Source organism: Corvus moneduloides, chromosome 3 (assembly GCF_009650955.1).
Source record: "Corvus moneduloides isolate bCorMon1 chromosome 3, bCorMon1.pri, whole genome shotgun sequence".
In the NCBI taxonomy this organism is placed as follows: Eukaryota; Metazoa; Chordata; class Aves; order Passeriformes; family Corvidae; genus Corvus; species Corvus moneduloides.
The window spans coordinates 93,424,427-93,443,434 of record NC_045478.1 but is presented as its reverse complement, the minus strand read 5'-3'; the positions used below and the strand labels follow the sequence as shown (position 1 = coordinate 93,443,434).

General features: G+C 41.6%; 2 long non-coding RNA genes across 2 annotated transcripts; one reads left to right on the top strand and one right to left on the bottom strand.

Moving 5' to 3' along the window:
* The first annotated feature begins 431 nt into the window (after positions 1-431).
* Positions 432-18,345, top strand: LOC116441166. Its single transcript, XR_004238927.1, has 3 exons — positions 432-496; positions 4,254-4,379; positions 18,027-18,345. It is a non-coding gene; the product is annotated as an uncharacterized LOC116441166 (long non-coding RNA).
* Positions 17,601-18,494, bottom strand: LOC116441165. The gene is made up of 3 exons (XR_004238926.1): positions 18,405-18,494; positions 18,245-18,311; positions 17,601-17,806 (listed from the first exon to the last, which is right to left on the bottom strand). It is a non-coding gene; the product is annotated as an uncharacterized LOC116441165 (long non-coding RNA).
* Positions 18,495-19,008: the final 514 nt, after the last annotated feature.

The following is a 19,008-nucleotide window of genomic DNA, read 5'->3' as shown; positions in this document are numbered from 1 at the left end:
CTTGCCACCGTGCTGATGTGTCTGTGGGATTGCACTGAAAGTCAGGTGCCTGCAGTGATCCAGATGAATAACAACCCCCTCTGGCTCTCTGGAAAGCAGTAGCTTTAACCCATGTTGCTCTGGGTGATCTGGTGTATAGCACACCTCCCAAAGACACATGTCTCAGCCCGGCTGAAGACTGGAGACTGTGGTATGAGGCTGAAACTGGCAGTGGCTGCTGGTGGAGGGGGCTGGCTGAGCTGTCCCCCAGAGCGATGGTGTGGGGTGGCTGTACCATCAGTGGGCTAGCAGGGAGGCTACAGCCCCCAGCTGCGGCTCTCACATCCTACTGAGTCATCCCATGACTCCAGATAAGCCATGTGCCTTATCGTGCCTCAGCCTGCCACCTGCAAATCAGTGATAACAAAATTTAAATAATTCAGAAGAATGTAGCAAGGCTTAGTGGAGGTTTGTAATATGTTTTGGACTCGTTACATACAGTAGAGTGGAATTTAAGGTATTGCTGTTACGGAGTGTGTTGCTAGTAGTGCTGTCTTCCTTTAATAATCCCTGCAAACTCCCTGTCTTCCTACTTTCACTACCAGTGCTTGGCTTTGGTGTCATTGTGTTGCTTGGACACCTTCTAATTTAAATTTCATGTTTTGATTTCTGGGTGATAACTTCAAACACCAATTTTCTTCTGCTACGCTATGCAGCCTTTTGCTCATTTTAATGAAACCTAGCAACCATAATGTAAATTGGAAATAACTACAGCCCATTAGACTATTGAAATCCCTGAAGATTTGAATTATTCACTATTAACAGAACTTGTATAATTATAGGTTAAGATATCACTTAGGCATTTAGCATACATCAGCTCCACTGTTAATTTTTAGCTCTTGATCTGTATCAGTAACCTCAGCTTGCTAAATTAAAGGATATGCCTCCAATTAGCCTAAATTTAACATTCAAGAACACATCTCTGGTGGGATGATGCTTATAAGTTTAGAATATCCAGGCAATTTCAACTGATCTACTAAGTCTCTATCACAAGTGGAAGAGAAAACATTTTCTTGCAAACACTTCGGTGACTTTCACAGGGGTAAAAGAAAAAAGGACAGATCTGCATTTTGTGTAAAGTCCAAAGCCAGAAGTGTGACAAGCATTGCAGCCCTCTGCCCCTGTAGGGATCCCAAAAAAAGTTTGTACCTGGGACAGAGGCAGTTGTGTCATTGAATGAGGCCTCAGAAAGCAAAACACTTAGTCTGAGGCAACAGGAAAGCATTGAGATACATAGAGAGAGAGAAAAAAAGAGAGAGCAGTGACACTTAGCAAAAAACCCCAAGCCAAACCAAACTAACACTGTAAACAACAAACCAGCAAAAAGCTATTACTTTTCCCCAAGAACTTTGGCTGTGTTTAACACCGCAGGGCTGGGTAGGACACTTCTGTTTGTGCACTGTAGATGTTAGCTGTGTACTGCAGTGCAGGCAGTTGTGGCACCTGTGCGAGGTGTGGTCCTCGCAGAGTTTGGTGCTCTGTAAACAACACTCTGCACAAGCTGAGTTTCAGAGCTAAGCAGTGCAAGTCCCTCATTCAAAGCTGAGCTTCTTCTTTGGGATTGTCCCCAAGCATCACAAAAATTAATTACTTTCTTGAGCAACTTCTTTCCAATTAAATGACCAGAAAAGTTAGTGTGACAGAGTTAAAATCTCATGTACTCATCCTTTAAAATAAAAGCACTTTCTGATCAGAGTAGAAACTGTAATTGGCTGGGATCTTAATAACAGGCTTTCAGCCACCACTGGGTAGTTTTAACTCCTTCCTGAGAGTCAGAAACACGCTGCAGTACTTTGATAAGACTCAACATTTGTCTTTTTTCTTCCGAGGGCAGTGAGATGACTTTCTCTTTGCTAGTGTATAAATTAACTCTTCCACCAGGAATGAAAGATTCCTGGTAACCATCTGTGTATTTTTCTTACCATTTGGTACCTGCTTTAGATGATTAGCTTGCACTACATAGTCCTAGGTAATCACACTTCCACTTCTGGAAAGCCCTTTTCAAATATGTAGCTAGAAAATGGTTTAGGCTTCAAAGCAAATGATGAGTCTGTTCACACATGCTGGTCAGAAGTTGGAATAGAATCTTAAAGCTTTTGTCTTGGCCAACACTGAGAAAAAATAGTTTTTGACAGTGTCCTCTCTTATATCCATAAATTCAATAAAATAAAGTTCAGTAAACATGAGTGATCTTGGTAATGAGGCGAAATGCCGGGCACTTGGTAGCTGTATAATTGTGTCATAAGTATAATTCAAAAAATGGTTGCTAATATTGATGAGTGTCTCCATAGGAAAGCTCTGGGTGATAAGAAATCCTCTTCCTGGGAAATCTGCTTATAAACTTATAATGGCAACCATTACAGAGAAGGGAAAAAGCACTAAACTGGAAAATGCTATTAAGAATGTAATAGAACCCAAATTATTCAAAGCTTAGTCATTACATTCATTCAGCTCAACTTGTTGCAAAGTGTGGATTTTATTGGAAACAATTGAAATCAAAAGATTATACTACTAATACCTAACTTTAGTGTGCCCAGAACAAATGAAAAAGAAAAAAGAACATTTTCAGCTCACAGCACAATGAGGATTTTTCCAGAGTTTGTTTTTTTCACTTAGGAAATTGGACCGTGTTATATAAAACCTCTTGTCATGTTAAGCAGTCACTGTAGTATGTACATCTTTTTAATTAGACTTCCAAAATTATGGGGGTGCCTCACTCCTTAGACAGTTCCTTCTGGCCATGCCAAATTCCAAAATCTTAATGCCTGTAGTTGTCCTACCAGCCTCCAAATGAAGGCTTTGGTTGGTGAATCTCAGATTTGTGACATCCCCCACGTGCTTGCAGTCATTTCAGAACATCCAGGGGTGGTCCAGCACAGGCAGTACTGATACTCCAACTCCTTTGTTTCATGAGGCTCCTTGAACTCATCATTCCTTTGGCTGTATTGCGTGTCCCTGATGCCAGGATTATTTGTGTCCTACGTCAAGTAGATGCCATCTAATATAAAATCCATTAACAGCTCTGAGAGCAAGGACCGAAGCTGAGGTGCCTGACTAATTCAAGGCAGCTCACTGATGAGCACGTGGAATTTTTCATCACCCTTTGGAGGCTGCTTATTCTACTCTGTGGTTGCTGGGAATGCCTGTATGCCTGACTTGAGTGCTTTGAATCACCCTACATGGACAGGGACTGACTTCTCAGCCCTTGCAATGTCTCAGTAGAGCTGCCTTAGCAGTCTGGCCTCCTCCTCTGCCTCTCCTTGTGTGGGTTTATGCCTGAACCCTTGCAGATTCCTCTTTAAAACTGTCAAATGTTTAAGGAGTTTGGATTTCTCTCATCTACTCTGGAATTTTGCCTTTAATTACTTAGAACAAAGACTTTTCCCATTCTAATTAAACACCTCTTGCCTCAAGTGCCGACTATCCGTGCCTTTGCACGATCATTTACTTTCAAGATTTTGAAAGTATTTTTCACTTGCATGCTCCAGATGGCTTGTCAGTGACAACATTCATGCATTTAGTTCTTTTCTCTCATTAAGCCTGTGGATTTTCAAAATATTTCTGGAATGCAATCTTACAGTTTTCTCTCTCTCTTATTTTTTTTTCTTTTGCCCTTTTCAACCCAAATGCAAGAAAAAGTACAAAATAGGTGTTTTCATGTCTGAGTTGATGTTGATTCTTTTTGGATAGGGGAAGAGTGGAAAGGGTACAGGCAGAACTTATTTAAATTAGTGATGTCAACAGTCAGAAGTACAACAGGCAGGTAGAGTACTGCTCAGTTGCTGTAACTCTTTAAATTTGACCTCCTGCCTAGCCTTCCTGGGCACACCTGCTCTGTGAATTGGAAGAATGAGCCAAGCTATCAACAACCCGAGCTGGTAAGGCTTCCTCACACAGCATCACACAGACGCAGTGTAGCCACAGCAGCCCATCCACAGACAAGGAAACAGTCTCCTGCAGCTGGGTAAGGCAGCCAGAGCCAGCAGCTGTATGGGGCAAGGGAGAACCTGCTCCGTGCAGGACGCAGCCTGCCTGGTGTCCCATAACATCTTCTCTTAAATCCCTTTTGTCCCAGCTGCACCCATGCACCGATTAGTGAGGAAGTTAGAGCTGGCATGAGTTATGCAGGAGAGAGTGAAAAGTCATATAAATGTGCAAGTAAGTAGGAGTAGGACAGGCAGGACTAATTTTTCGCATGTTTTTGTACTTCCCAGGGTGTTGCTTGTCTCATCACACCACTCTCTGCTGGTGGGGGAATCCCATTAATGCAGCCTTTCTCTAAAGGATCAGGCCTGATCCTCCCTCCACAAGGCTGGCATCCTTGTGCTGACTTGAACTGGGTGAGAGTCAGACCCACCGTGTGGCTGGGGAAGGGGAGGTTTCGGAAACAAATTATACATTGTTAAGTGGTTAGAAGACACGCTGGTTTAAATAAGCACTTAGCTCGCATTTACGCTTGAAAGTTTTGTCATGCTGGTAGAGTTCTGCCAGTAAACTCCTCCTACATAATTAGAGGCTTTTTGCCTATAAGATTCATTCCAGTCTGGCAAGTGATATAAGCCATAACATCAAAACCACCACTTTTTTTTTTTTTTTTTTTTTTTTTTTTTGCATTTTTTTCTTTTTTTTTTTTGCTGGTGTATTTGTGTCTGTGTAAGGGCTTTTGTTGAAGCAGTTATGTTATAAAAACCACCCTACAAAACACAAAACCTTCAAGCACAAACTGGAGCCTTGTCTACCCAGCCAGATGTTACTATGCTTTAAATACAGTTATGGAAAATCAAGGTAAAGTTGTTAGAACGTGCTGACCACAAATGAACAATCATCAGAGATTAAGTTAAATCCCACTCAGCACTATATAAGATAACCATATATGCAGAGTGGTATAATCTAATTTGACTTTTTCATAGCTGTGGTTGGACAGGGACTGTTTGGCTTGCTTTAAACTATATTAAATTTTAATAGGGCTGGAGTGAAATCTGCTTTATTCCAGTTTATTTTTCACTAGTATTATAACATATTTATTCTGACATCCATTATTTTGGTTGTCATCTCAATTAAGTGTGTTAAGCGTTCTTCCTTTTAGGCTTTCATGTTTATTTTCCATTTTTTTGATACCATGAACTCTAAGCATATCTGAGATCCCAATGGGAAAGAAATGTCTGTCACTTTGATACTCCTCTGACTCTTTAAATGCAGACCCCCTAAAATCTTTTCATCGCCTAAGTGAAACTATTTTCAAGCATTAATATAGCAGATTATCAATACAAATGACAATAAATCTTCTTAGGTGAATATCACTTTCTAAAGGATGTCATTAGGCACACTCAGATTCATTTTCCCCAGTGGACAGTAATTTGGTCTTGCATTTCTAATAGTCTACCACATTTTAATTATTTTTCTTTCACGTGAATGCTGCTAGCTTTCCCCAACAATGCTAATGCTGCCCTTCAGAAAACAATGACAAGTTTTTATAATTGGCAAGGCTAGTCCTGAAGAAGTCACAGAAACTTATTTATTAGGCCCCATTGAAAATCAATACTATCTTACACGTGCAGTGCAAGTTTCACTCACTGATACCCAAAGTCCATCTACTAATGAAGGACTGGAGCCAGATTTGCCCTGGAATCAATCACAGTTTGTTACTGCGTTCAGAGGAGGTAGATTTAGGCTTACACTAAGTAAAAGAGAAACCTAGTTTTTCTCTGAGGTGCAATTAATTCTGCAGTGTGATGTGGACCAGATCAACCAGCCCTGCTTATTTCCCAGGCACGAGAATGCCCGTGACCATGCTGTAAGTACCAGCTAACAGTGTGACCAGGGAACAGTTTGTTAAGCAACAGTCAAAGCAGGAAATGCACAATGCTATATCCTGGTGATTCCACTGGCAAATGTGACTGGACAACGTAAATCGCCAAGCTGGAATTAAACCAGGCATTGTATCTTTCTTACAGAAAGCACTGGGGCTTTTCTGCTTGCCACAGAGAGGGTTTGTTCCTCATCCCAGGCAGGTATTGTGGCTCATGATGCATTCGTACTGCGTCTGGCAAAGACAGTCTGTTGTGTCACTGTGACCTCTGTAGGACTTTATGTGATGATAATCCTTGGAGAGATCCCTGCCACCAGCACTTAAAGCTACGGAAAGGACGAACTGAAAGGCTGAACCAGGAACCAGGAGTGCAGTAGAGCACTGGCACATGCTTTCAGTCATGGGGTACTAAATAGACACAGTGACTGAGGTTTTCAGAGGACCATGAGAAAGTCAAACACTTGGATATACTTTTCATTGTTTTTTGCCTGCAAAAACAGTGAAGGACTACTGGCTGATATTCCACTTCAGGCCAGAGCCTCACACTGAAATAATGAAATTCTTGCTTCACTACTCAAGCAAACAGACCCAAGAGCATTTTTTCTAAACACAAACAAAAGCAAATGCAATTTTGTTGCTGGCACACAGCCTCCATGTGTATTGCACCCATTACTTTTGCTTTGGTGGCTAGCTGAAAGCAAACACATACGAGCCTACGTAGCTGTTTAAGGTCAATCCTGCCAGGCTAACAGTAGGGTTTTCTCTGACCATCTATTTATCATCTATCATTGTCATCTGTATCACCACAGGAGAGTGTCATCTCCTCTTTGCTCTAAGTGTTTACTGTTATCCTCTGCAGCACCAATTGATTTCCCAGTACAGATAATAATAAACACCCAAACAGTTACATAATCCACCTGCAATTTTCCAAGAGAGGACATAAAAAATTATGCCTGTGAAAAGCAGAAACTTTCATCTTCAAAGAATACTGTGTAATTTTGGGAAATAGCCTTAAATGTGTAATTCAAGTGTAGAAGTGGGAACTACACAATTCCAAAGATTCATTAGTGGTTATGTATCTTTTAGCTCCAGGCCACTGTGTGAATCAGGACCGGGTGAGTAGTGACAGAAAGTTGTTACTACCTGGCAGACAAGAGGAGAAGACGTGGTGTTCCATCCCACTCAGATTTTTCATGGGCTGCTGACCACAATACAAAGACCCTGGACTGAACAATGTGCACAGATTAATCATCTGACTCTGATCTGGGAATAATCCCTTCTGATTGGGGTAGATAAGCAATTGCCCTGCATGGCAAGTAGTCTTACCATTGCCCTTTCTGCACTTATTGTATGAAAAATGAGGACAGGCAGACCTGTAGGCAGTGCAAATTGTCCATTTGGGTCATTGATTTCAGAGTGATTACCATCGCCTGTGCTGCTGAGGAGCTGGCCCAACAGGGTTTATATACGTTGATGGAAGCCAGCAGATTTTTTGTGAGCATTACATACATTTTTTATATATGTCTACTGTAGATTAATTCTCCCATCTTTTAAAGGTACAAAATATGTTTCTCAAATCACTTGCAATCAATCAATATCCAATGCATTGGATTTTTTCCACCCTCTTGCTATACCAGATTTCACTAATTTTACAGCACATTTGAGTAAAACACATGGGTTTAGATTTTTATAGTGCCTTATGGTATTTTTGCTGGGAAAGTACTTTCAAAGTGGGGTGGGGTTTTTTCCTTTTCTTTTTTTTCTGTGTGTGCATTCATTAATCCAGTCTCAAATTCTGATATTTCTGTCCTTTTCAACATTTGATAGATAAGAACAGGACATACTACAGTACTCAGCCTGTACCCTCCCCCACGCCACGTGGTGAGGGAACGGCTGGAAACCTTCCACAACAGTACACTCAGAATTCCCATTTTACTGCAAACTTTTAATTTGCCTCTATAAATCACATAACCCATTCTGCTTCTGGTGGATGATATGTGTCCCCAACAAATGATACACCAGGTATTAGTGGTATTAAAATCTAAGAACTCTAAACTCCAACCTAATAAAAAGTACACCTGTCATTACATATTTCAATACATGGGCAGAACACCTTTTTTAACTGTCTTGAAGGAAGCAGCACAGGTGCAGTCTCATGCTTAAGAACAGCCATTTCTGCTCCTTCACATCACACGAACAGCAATAAATAGCTGGTGTGATTAATGAGATGAACTAAGACCATCTCCAACCTGATTTGAGTATTTAGTTAGTCAAAGCAGTTGTTTACTTCCCATATGACAAAGCAACAGGGGTTACTATAATTAATAAAAAGTAATGATAAATAATTTTGAGAATATGAGCTTTATGAATGTTTACTGAATGTTTTAACAAACAGATGAAAAAACCCCAAACTCCTCCAAACATGAATACAAACCCCATGTTTCCCTGCCCTGGGTTTCTGGATGTGAGCCGTAATGCCCCAGTGGCTCAGCTCTGCTCCAGTGTGGGCAAGAGGAGGGGACACCAAACCCACGTGAATGAGGCCGCTGGCCAAACTCCCCATTTGTAGCACGCCTCTGAGGCACGCACACCCACGGAGCTGTGGGTGTGTTTTCAGTGCTGTAGGGCACCCAGACAAGCTGGGGAGAGAGCCTGGGCAAGAGGAAGATTTGCATCTCCCCATGGAGAACATGAGGTGGAGACAGACCTGACATGGGGGCCATGTCTCATGGCTGGCTCACGGCCTGCACTGTTGTCAACCTGAGCAGCACAGGCCAGCCTGGTAAAACAGCACCATGTTTACCCTTTGGTATTCCTAAATGAGATCCTCTAATGTCTCTTTTCCATCTCTGCCATTTCATGTTTATGGGGTGCCACATACCTTCTCACCTGCCTAGAGCCTTCAACACACAAGACAAAAAATAAAACCCCAAAGCATCTCATCCCAGCCACAGAGCTATGCAGTTTCTCAGCATTTGCTTGGTTCTTTTTTCAGCAAAGAAATGTTACTCTGGGGGAGAGGCACAGGGACCTATTGATCTGCTGCCTCAGATGTCAAAGGGGCAGATCACACATAGCCTCCCAAAAGCTTTTCTGTTGCTGAGTACCCTACTTCTGCAGGGGCTTAGCAGCCCAGACTCCTGAAGGGGGATTTACTCAAGCAATGTGTCGCTTTTCCCAACAGCATTTTCTCTTGCAAACACCCATCTTGTCAATGAGCAATTCCATAACCATTAGTGACTCTGGCTTCTCAGTGGACCAAATATATGTTTTGTGTGCTTGAAGAAGATTTGGTGCTTTTGACTGGAGTTGCAAATAAAATTCACTGAAACACAGAACCAACTTTGGCTCCAAGGAAAAAAAGTCCAGTGAAGTAAAAGTTTGGTGATTGTAATGGAGGTTAAAGTTATTTGACCTGGGTTGAATTTCAGCTTGAAAGAAGGGCAAATTGAGAACTTGCAAAGACTTGAAGAATAATTCCATAAACAAAAAAGGTACTTTATCAGATAAGCATTCCCATTAATTCTTATTCAGTCTCATTCAAGAAAGTTATTTTTTTTGTGCCAACAGATTATGTTAAGATTAGTTCTGAACTCCTACAGAATGTGGTTGGCTGTCTCTGTTTCTGAGCCATGACTGAATCCTCAATGAGAAGAGGACAAAAGAGAGGTTTTATGGCACAACAGCAGACAAATGAAGAGCCTACAATCCTGGGAGGAGACTGATAGGGGCAGGCTTGAGGAGAGGCAAAGGCATCACCATTTGCCTATCAAGGGTAGTCTGAGGTAGGGGAAAGTAGTAGGTAGGTCTTTCTTTCAAGGTTTGATGTGGACAGGAGAACCTTACAGGCAGCTGCCCAAGCTCTTAGTGCAGAGGCCTTCTCTTCCAGAAACAGGCAAGGTCCTATCTGTGGCCTTGTCACAGAAAATACATGAAAAATAATATAAATAGTATCCACTGTACATTGGGATTAAAGAGAGAGAGCTGTGACATAGTGCTGATTAGCACATGACTTTATTCTGCTTTTTTGCTTTGCTCTTCTTTTACTGAAGTTCTCCACTATTTTTACTACTCCCTCTCTCTCATTCAAGCTGTGTTTGAGAAACCATTCCTCTCCATGGACTACAGCAGGCTTTGGATCAAATCCTACAATACATTTGCAGCTTGTTGAATTACTAAACATACTTGCTTCACAATCTTTGTGCTATATATTGCTTCATCAGATGAAACAATGATAAAATTTGATCCTATGGTCTAATTCCAAGGAAGGCAAACACTTACCCTAGTCAGAACTAGCATGCCAGCTCAGCTTTTGAGTCCTTTGGAAATCTGGGCTCCTCTAAGCCCGGGCTTTCACTGCTGGTAGGTGGCCAGATTTACAATACAATAAATTACTTGCTCCTGGAGAGAATTTTAATCAGATAAATGCAGTGATTTCTTTATACTGTCTGGAGGCAGTCTCTGAAAAAAAAAGTATACAGCCTGATGTGACTGATTTAGTGTTATTTTATAGACATACATGCATTCCCTATGATGGCTTACTTTTAAGAATGTTTGTTTTTTGAATAGCAATCTCTGTGTTACTATCACTATTAATCCAGGAAAAGGAAATTTGTGGCTCAAAGTCCCTTGTCCATATGAGTCCTCACTCCCAGTACACTGAAAGCTTGAGGTGAGTCTAAATTTATGGCTCATCAAAGCCTGTTAAGTATGGGAAAGGTTTTTTCTCTTCTGATTTACCTAGTAAGTAACCATAAAGAAGCCTAGAAGGAGAAAAAAATGGTTCAGAATAGGTTTCTCTGCAGCAAACACTCAAAGACTGTGAAAATACTATAACGGTATCACTACTAGAAGATAAAGCTGGCATAAAGAAATAATATATATTTCAATGTTGCAAACAGTGAGGTTAAAAAATTAATTAAAGAACCTTGCCCATATACAAAAGATGGTAGGCTAGTCTAGTCTCAAACCTGTAAGTGGGAAAAAGATTTGAGGTTTAAAATGAGTGTCTCAGCTGGTGCTTTGGACAAAGACTTTTGACCAATAATTAAATTAGTAAAATCATGAGTTAAGTTGTTTGGGGTTTTGGGGGGTTTTTTTGGTTGGCTGGGTTTTTGTTTGTTTGCTTGCTTTTGGTTGTAGGGTTTTTTTGGTTGGTTGGTTTGGTTTTTTTGGTTTTGTTAAATTACTAAAATACTATACCTGCCTTTAGACACCAAAACTGCCTCCGTGTGAGAGAAACTAAGCGCCCACAACCATAACATGATGGCCACTTCTGTAGCTTTGTCAAGGAGATCTCACCTGCAGGGGCTAGGGAAAGCTCCTGCTCAGGGTTCTCAAGCTAGGACTATAATAAATACATGGAGACTTTGATACGCCTGTCTTTCTTTCCTTCCCCCTTCCTTTTCTTATTAGCTTTGGTATCAAAGACCTTCACCCTGTAACACTTGTTACTTGGACTTCGGAGTAAACGCATTCAGTCCCCATGAAACCCTACAGAGAGCACACTGCAAGTGGGTTGAGTGAGCAGGGAAGCACACTCAGCCACAAACAACTCTCATGCCCGTAACAATTCCTCCTAACTGCATCTGAACATCTGTCATTCAGCTCTCTCTTTATATTTGCTAGCAGCTTTAGGAATATCTAGGCCACTAGGCAGATTTTCTATTCAAAACCTGTGGCCCAAATTCTTAAGAACACACATTATATCCCCTTAAAAGGACAAAGAGGAGTGTGTCTGCTTGTTTACATTTGTTTAGAAAGCAGAGCCAATGAGCTAAATTATGATGCATTGGCATAAGAAACAGTGGAAATCTGCTTGAGTAAGACAAAGAGTACCAATATATTTCTGTTTTTTGATCAGTACCTGCCCTGCATTCAACACGCCTTATGATGGTTAATTCGCTCAAAAGTATAAATAGTACAAACTAGGGGATCAAGCCTAGAAGCCAGCAGCTGTGTCCCCTGCCTCCTCACATCCAAAATGCCTGATGTTAAAGAAGACTGCAGCACAGCTACTTAATAGTTCAGCCATTTAAAGGGCAACAAAACCAGTCAAGCTTTTCTGAACCCTAGTCTTACATTGGCTGTCAGTTCTCTAAAAAGCATCTTTTCACCTTAGAACACAGTCCAGAACAGTAAGAGACTCCACAGTGAAGCCTCACATACAGGAGCATTTAATGAAACTAACACCCAATGGTATAAGAAAGACAAATTGTGTATTTCAATTTGATTGAGAACACCCTATGGCCACTGGAGTGGAAGGATTTTTTATACTGATGGCATGGGCTGGGAGTGTGCTCACCTGGTTCTGTTCCCTGGCCTTAGCTAACAACTTCTAGCATCACCTTGGGCACACTCATTATCTCCAGGTTACATTTAGGAAAATCCCATGAATGGCTTTCCAAAGCTGGGGCTTTTTTGCAGAATTCTTGATGATGTGAAATTATTAGATCAGGATTAATGGTGTTTCTAAAAATACTTGTGCAGCACAGGTTGTTCAGTCCGATGCAGGAAAAAAGGTTAAATTATACAACGTAAGCAGACGTTCAGCTTAGATGATTGTAACAGTCCCTGCTGGACTTAATATCCATGAATCAATGTATGACAGGGGATAAATGCAGTGGGACATTATGTGTTTACTGATTCCAGTCTTTTTAAAACCTTTTTCCTTTCTTTTCTTTGAAGCCTCAGACACTGACGATTATTCTAGTCTGAATCACAGAATGATTTGCTTTGGGAGGGACCTTAAAGATCATTGAGTTCCAGCCCCCCTGCCATGGGCAGGAGGACACCTTCCACTAGACCAAGTTGCTCAGAGCCTCATCCAGCCTGGCCTTGAACACTCCAAGGATTGGGCATCCATCTCTGGGAAGCCTGTTCCAGTGCCTGCCCACCCTCACTGTAAAGAATTTCTTCCTAAAATCTAATCTAAATCTGCCCTCTTTCAGTTTAAAGCCATTCTCCCTCGTCCTATCACTTAAAAAGATTAAAATCTTAAGAGGTTAATGGCTTGATCCTGCAAGGCAAACTTTTTAAAATATGGTAGATTGGAAGAATTCTTTGTCAAAAACACACAGAGTAGCTGCCTTTGACAAAAGAAACTGTTTTCAGTGTGAGCTTTAATTTTGACTGTTCGTCAAAAGTAGATCACTCAGTGCTGACTTAAGGCAGTGGTAAAGCTGCCACATGACTTCAGTGACCCAACCCTTCACCACTGCTCTTATTCCATCCACCCAGCACAATGAGTCAACTGATTGCATTTAGGAATTTGCTGTACACCTGCAATTTATTGTGCTGTCATCTCAGAAAGAAGTACTGTTGAAGAATGACATAGTCTTTCCTTTAGAATTTACTGTACCAATAAAATTAATCACTCAACCTCCAGTTCCTAGAAAACTCCACAGAGGAAATCAAATTCTAAAGAGGGTCCTTTCTTATCAGTACCAACCAGGTAAAAAGTGAATCACTGCACAGGCCTCAATGTGAAATACAGATGGCCCTGGAGTGGCAATCAAACTTTAAAAGTTCATGTTTCACAGAAACATCAAGGTGGGTAGTTGGAAAAGGTTGGACTGATTTGGAAGTGCTCCCACAGTTTGAAACATTTTTTGGTTTAATGTAGTTAGCAGTGGTTTCAGGATGCAAGGAAGAGCCCACCCGGGGCAACTGTGATTTAGATAAGGGAGACACATGCCAGTGGCTGAGTCAGATGAGTGACAACACAGAAAATCCAATCCAGCCTTTGCTTTGAGTCTGGCACCTATCAAAAGCTGCCTCCCAAGGAAATGTATGACACGAAGCCACGATCTGGTATGGGCATACCACCTCTGGAATGGTGAGGGCAGTGAATGAACACGAAGCTGGTTTGTCCCAAGCCCTCCCATCCATGAGGCTCAGTGTAGAGGGGTAGGTTTTCCAGGACCAAGGGAGTCCATACTGCCCTTCCCATACTGTTAGCACCACTCGGCATAGCACACACACAGTGTGACTCCATGGGAAAGCGGCCACACCACTGAGCTTCCCCCATTGCTCCATCAGGAACGGTGTGCTTTACAAGCACTGATGTGCAAAGACCCGTAACTCGTCCTTGAATGGATTTGCTACTCCATTCAAGAGTTAGCAAAGTAAAACATGAAAACTCAACAGCCTGAACATTTTTCCAGTGCCTCACAGTTAGTGTCTAAGAGTTTTGAAGAAAAAAAATCTGTGCCAGGAACTTGAAATCCCATTACCTATTAGACCCAAGTCCACACTAGTCCTGTTTATTTTTAAGAGAAAGCTTAAGGTTATTCAGCTACTCAGCTGAATGAGTAAGGAATATAATTTTCATGAGTCATTAGAGGATATACAGAAATCAGTAGAACTATCCAAATTTTGCTGCTAATTTGCTATGGTTAGGTCACTTAAACTCTCCATTCTCCCTTATTCCTGCCCATAAAGTAAAGACAATTCTAGTGACTGCTCTTATTACAGAAATACTGGAAGATTTAATGAGCTAATATTTTTTTCCAACAGAGGAAATATGTAAAGTACTCAGTAAACGCTGAATGTTATCACTAGTGCTGGAGCAGTGGTGGATAGTAAGAGTGCCAGCCCTTTTAGCTAAGGGAGAGATAGAAAAAAAATCTCTTTCATTGAGAGAGAACCAAAATTGAAAGGGGTTATATTTTTACAAATTTTCACAATTGCATGTTCCAGAACTTGCTTAAAACATTGTGAAGTCACACAACCTATTTGCTGCTTTTCAAAAGCAAGAGAGTGACTCCCTCATCTCCACAAACACTTCAATCTTGCTTTTACTGCTTCTTCACATACAACTTGCCATTACATATTTTAAAATCCCTACACCAGGCAAAATTAATTAGTCCAAAAGTCTTATGGAGATTTACAAACTTGCTTGATAAATCCTGTGCTTCAGCCTAGGATGGTTTTTCTTTGCACATTAACAGATGAAAGCTACCAGAAATTATTATAAAGCACAGGGTAAGAAGCTCAGGTAGTATAAAAGTACTCTTCAGTTGGCTTAGGTTGACTTATACTTTGAGGATCTGGACACAAACCAAGAGGAAGCTTGCCAACAGAGCTTTTCCTCAGCAACCGTCTCTTAGAGAGGCCATTGCAATCCCAAATAATTTCCTCTATTAAACCCCTGTTCCAGCTCAGGAGTTCCTTCCTTTTGCAGCAGCAATGGGAAAATGCAACCAACAGCATCAGATCCATCTGCACGAGTAGTTTAACTACACAGATCCATGATTAGTATTTCAATTTGTGTACTGTGCTTAACAAAGAAGCTTGAGAGCCAGCTTCAATTCATAAGGAAACATATTTTTCAAAGCCATCTGAGCTGACACGTTAACAAAAGAACACTATCTGACTCACTGAAATCAAGATCCTCCTCAGCAATAAAAACCTGGGGAAAGAGAGGATTTGCATCTTGCCCAGGATGTCAACAGGATTTGCTCAATGACAAAAGACACACTGATCACTGGCAGCCTAAACCCAGCACAGCAGGCATCAGCAGTTAGTCCTGTCCTTGTAGATATCTTAAATGGGTTCATAATTTCCCTCATTTCATCAATTTCATTAAGATGAGAATGTTCACATCAGTAAACATACACATTTGGACAAATAAGCTTGTATGATGAGATTACACTCTGTACTGGAGTTTGCAGAACAGCACTGCTCCCAGAACGTGCAGCTCTGCGCCATCAGCTGCCATTACTTTTGTTCTCAGTGCCCCTGTCATAACACACAGGGCCCCAGCAAGTAGTAAGTGATGGCAGCTGACATGGGGAGTAACTGAGGCACAGATAGAATTGGTGTTAGTGCTCCTCTGCTGCCAGAATACAGCCCAGGTTTGTGGTTTGGGTTGTTAAGGAGCCCAGCAGATTGATGTTTTTTCCTATTTTTCCCTTCACTGTAGCATCAATTTTGTTAGGTTTATAGCTCTCGCAGAAAAATGTCTTGCTAAACACAGATGACAAAATATATAGTACATACAGAAAACATATCCTGTAGGGACCTTTCAACATCATCTCCAGATATCATATTTTTCTGATTATAAAATAACTCTTCAATATCTCCAGCTGTGCATGGAGACATGACATAAACCCAACACAGTAGTATCAAGGAATTGATCTGCTTGCATCTTCTTTCCTGCCACCAGCTGTATGAGAGTCATTTACTTAAAAGCAACTTTGGAATTCAAGTATTTTGACCTCAAGTATATCAAAACACCTCTAGGCAACCTCCATGCAGGATCAGCTGAGTATAGCCCCATTTCTACCGACATGAGGAATAATGTCATTTGATCTCAGTCTTTTTATCTTTTCTAATGCTTTTGTCTCTTTTGCCTACTCCTCCTGTTACCTGGTGTGCAGCGTGCCCCTTAAGAGATCCAGGATACATTGTCTCAGAGAAACAGCAATTAATTATTAAACCTGTCTCTGTAACAGCCTTCCAGGTGTTGAGACAATCTGTAAGCTAAGCACTGATGTTTATCTCTGTAACACGGCACTACTGCATGAAACCTGTCAGCTGAACTGCTGCACAAGCCTTTTCATTTTTATCCGTTTTTACTTTTTATGGAATCACCTTACAATGGAAAAATGCCTTTTTACAGAAAAGAAATAGACAATCTGTGGTTAAATCCTCCCTTTTGTCCACTTCTGGGCAGGCATGTGTCACCATGCAAAACATCACCCTGATTTCAGTACTGTACTTACCACCTTTGCTGTGTAAGCAGTCAGGAGCTGGAAACCTGGAGCCAGGTTCAGATCCAGCACTTGCCGTTTCCAAACCAGCTCATTTCTTGTGGGATTACACATCTTTACATCATCTGGCTAATTTTAAGGTTGTCCATGGAAAGGGAATAGAGTGGGTGAGGGCTGAGAATCTGCTGCCGGCAAAAAAACTCCCAGAACTGTGGGGTGAGATTTTGTGCCCTGCAGTTGCCAGATGAACCTTTGGTGATTAGATTTCTTTTGCTGCCTTTATCAGTATTATTACAGTTATTTTTTTCATGGTCTATAGTAACACGTTAAAAATCCCTCTCAGGGATCTAAAACTATTGTCCTAATCGCAGTGCAAACAACCTAGAAGTAACTTAATAAACACTAGAAGAGTCCAGGTTTCTTACGGGTTTGTCTCATGGTTATTCAGAGGTACAAACTGAGGCACTTTTTTTGATGCCTAACTACTGTACCTCCCTTATGAATTTTTTGGTATCTACTAAGATACATTTTATCTGCTACTTTTCTTTCTGGCATGTGACTTCAGGGTTCCTCTCTGCTCCAGCTGGCTGCCTACTTGCACAAAACTTGCAGAAATTCAATTAGCTTTGAGCCCATCTCCAGCAGCCAAATTAAATCAACTGGTGTGTTCAACAGTTATCTGAAGATGTACAGAACATGACCACCCTGTTTCCTGAGGAAACCAGACTAGCAATTCCTACTTCTAAGAGCTAATCATTTGCAATGGATATATGAAATAAATGGGAAAAAGAGAAGATGGCAGAAAGGCTGAAGTTAGGTAATAAAGAGCCGAGCATTCCATTGTGCAAGAAAATGAACATTAGTCACAGTCCAATGCTGACAGCTGCACCTCCTTTGCAACCAGGCAAGGCATTTAAAGGAAGGATGGGCAGCCAGGAGGAAGGTGGCAAGGTGGGGTTTGGTCCCAAATCATCTTATATGTACAAGGCAGCGTGGGGGGAAACTCCCCTTAAAGGGATCTAGTAGGAGATGGACAAGCTGTTTACCCCTGGATCCAAGTGCTGATCCAAGGAGACTCACCTGCCTCTGGCCTTGCCCCATGACATGCCATTCACTCCAGCCATAGCCTGGGGCTCATCTTCCAGCTGAGCATCTCATGGAAACACTCCTGCTGCCTCAACCCAAATGGAGCAAGGGGAAGCTTCCTTTATAAATTCAGACATGAGCAGGTGGAGAGCTGCTCCTGTGGAAAGTCAGGAGACACAGTAACTTTTTCCATTGTTTGCAAAAGGGGTGTCTGCCCACACCCTCCACAGGGAGGGGAGGTCTTGGAGAGGGACTGTGTTTTCAGGACCTTCTTTACAAAAGTGAAATGCTTGCACTTTTCAGTATGGGGAAGGGAAAGGCAGTTAATGTGTGTTGAGAGACATCTCAACATGTTTCTGACATTTTCTGTGTTACAGGAGACATCTGGGCTCTCACTTTTCTGCATGGGTGGATACTGGAGGTTTGGATGGAAAGAAACCCCAAATTTAAAGAGCTTCTGTAGCATGTTTTGGCTGATGTGGGTCCACTGAAAAGCAGCAGTAAACAGGTGCTGGTGGCTGAATGGACGGATACGTAGGCCACGATGATAGAGACAGGACAGAGTACAAGATTCTGCGGACCTAGGACTACTCACAGGTTTGGCTGTTTCACGTATCCATAAGGCAATGTCACATTTTCCATTTGGTCAAATGAAGATGGTCCTGGAATAAATAAATGTGAGAATTGTTAGCTGAAGCAGTGACAAATCAGACATGCGTGCTTTGCCTCTAGAAAAGCTGCTTTTTTTCCTCTACCTGCATCAAGAGCACAAGCTGGCTCATATCAGCTCTTTCCCTTTTCTAGCTCTCTGCTGTCAGAGCTACCTTGTTCCAGGAGAGTTTTTTCCCCACTGGCTAAGCCTGATGCTTTAAGGCCTGTGCAGGCTTTAAAGCTGCTTACAGATTGCAAAGTGACCTTTCTTAGACTCCAGATTGAGACTGACTCATGTGAACTGAGAGTCCCTGAACATGGGGGGCAAATAGTCTTTCATATTTCTAAACTGTCAGATAGTCATTAGTTACAAATAATAAACATCACGTGGCTTGCAAAATATATATCCAGCCTATTTAAGAGTACTTAATGCTTGCGGTAAGTTTTTTACCTCCAAGTATTTTTATCTTAACTGTGGTTTCAGCCCTTGGCCTCAGAATTGCCTACGGGAGGGAAGGAGAAAGGTAAATATCATACATTATACTCTTGAGAGGTGAAGAAAAGAAAAGGGGCAAGCAAAAGACAGAACTTGGATGAGACCCAGGAGAAATGAGGATGGACTTGTGCACACATTAGCCATCGTGGTTGCAGTGCTTTGCAGAAAGGCTGTGCTTGCTGCCTGCTTCTTGCCAGACACCAGGCAGGAAG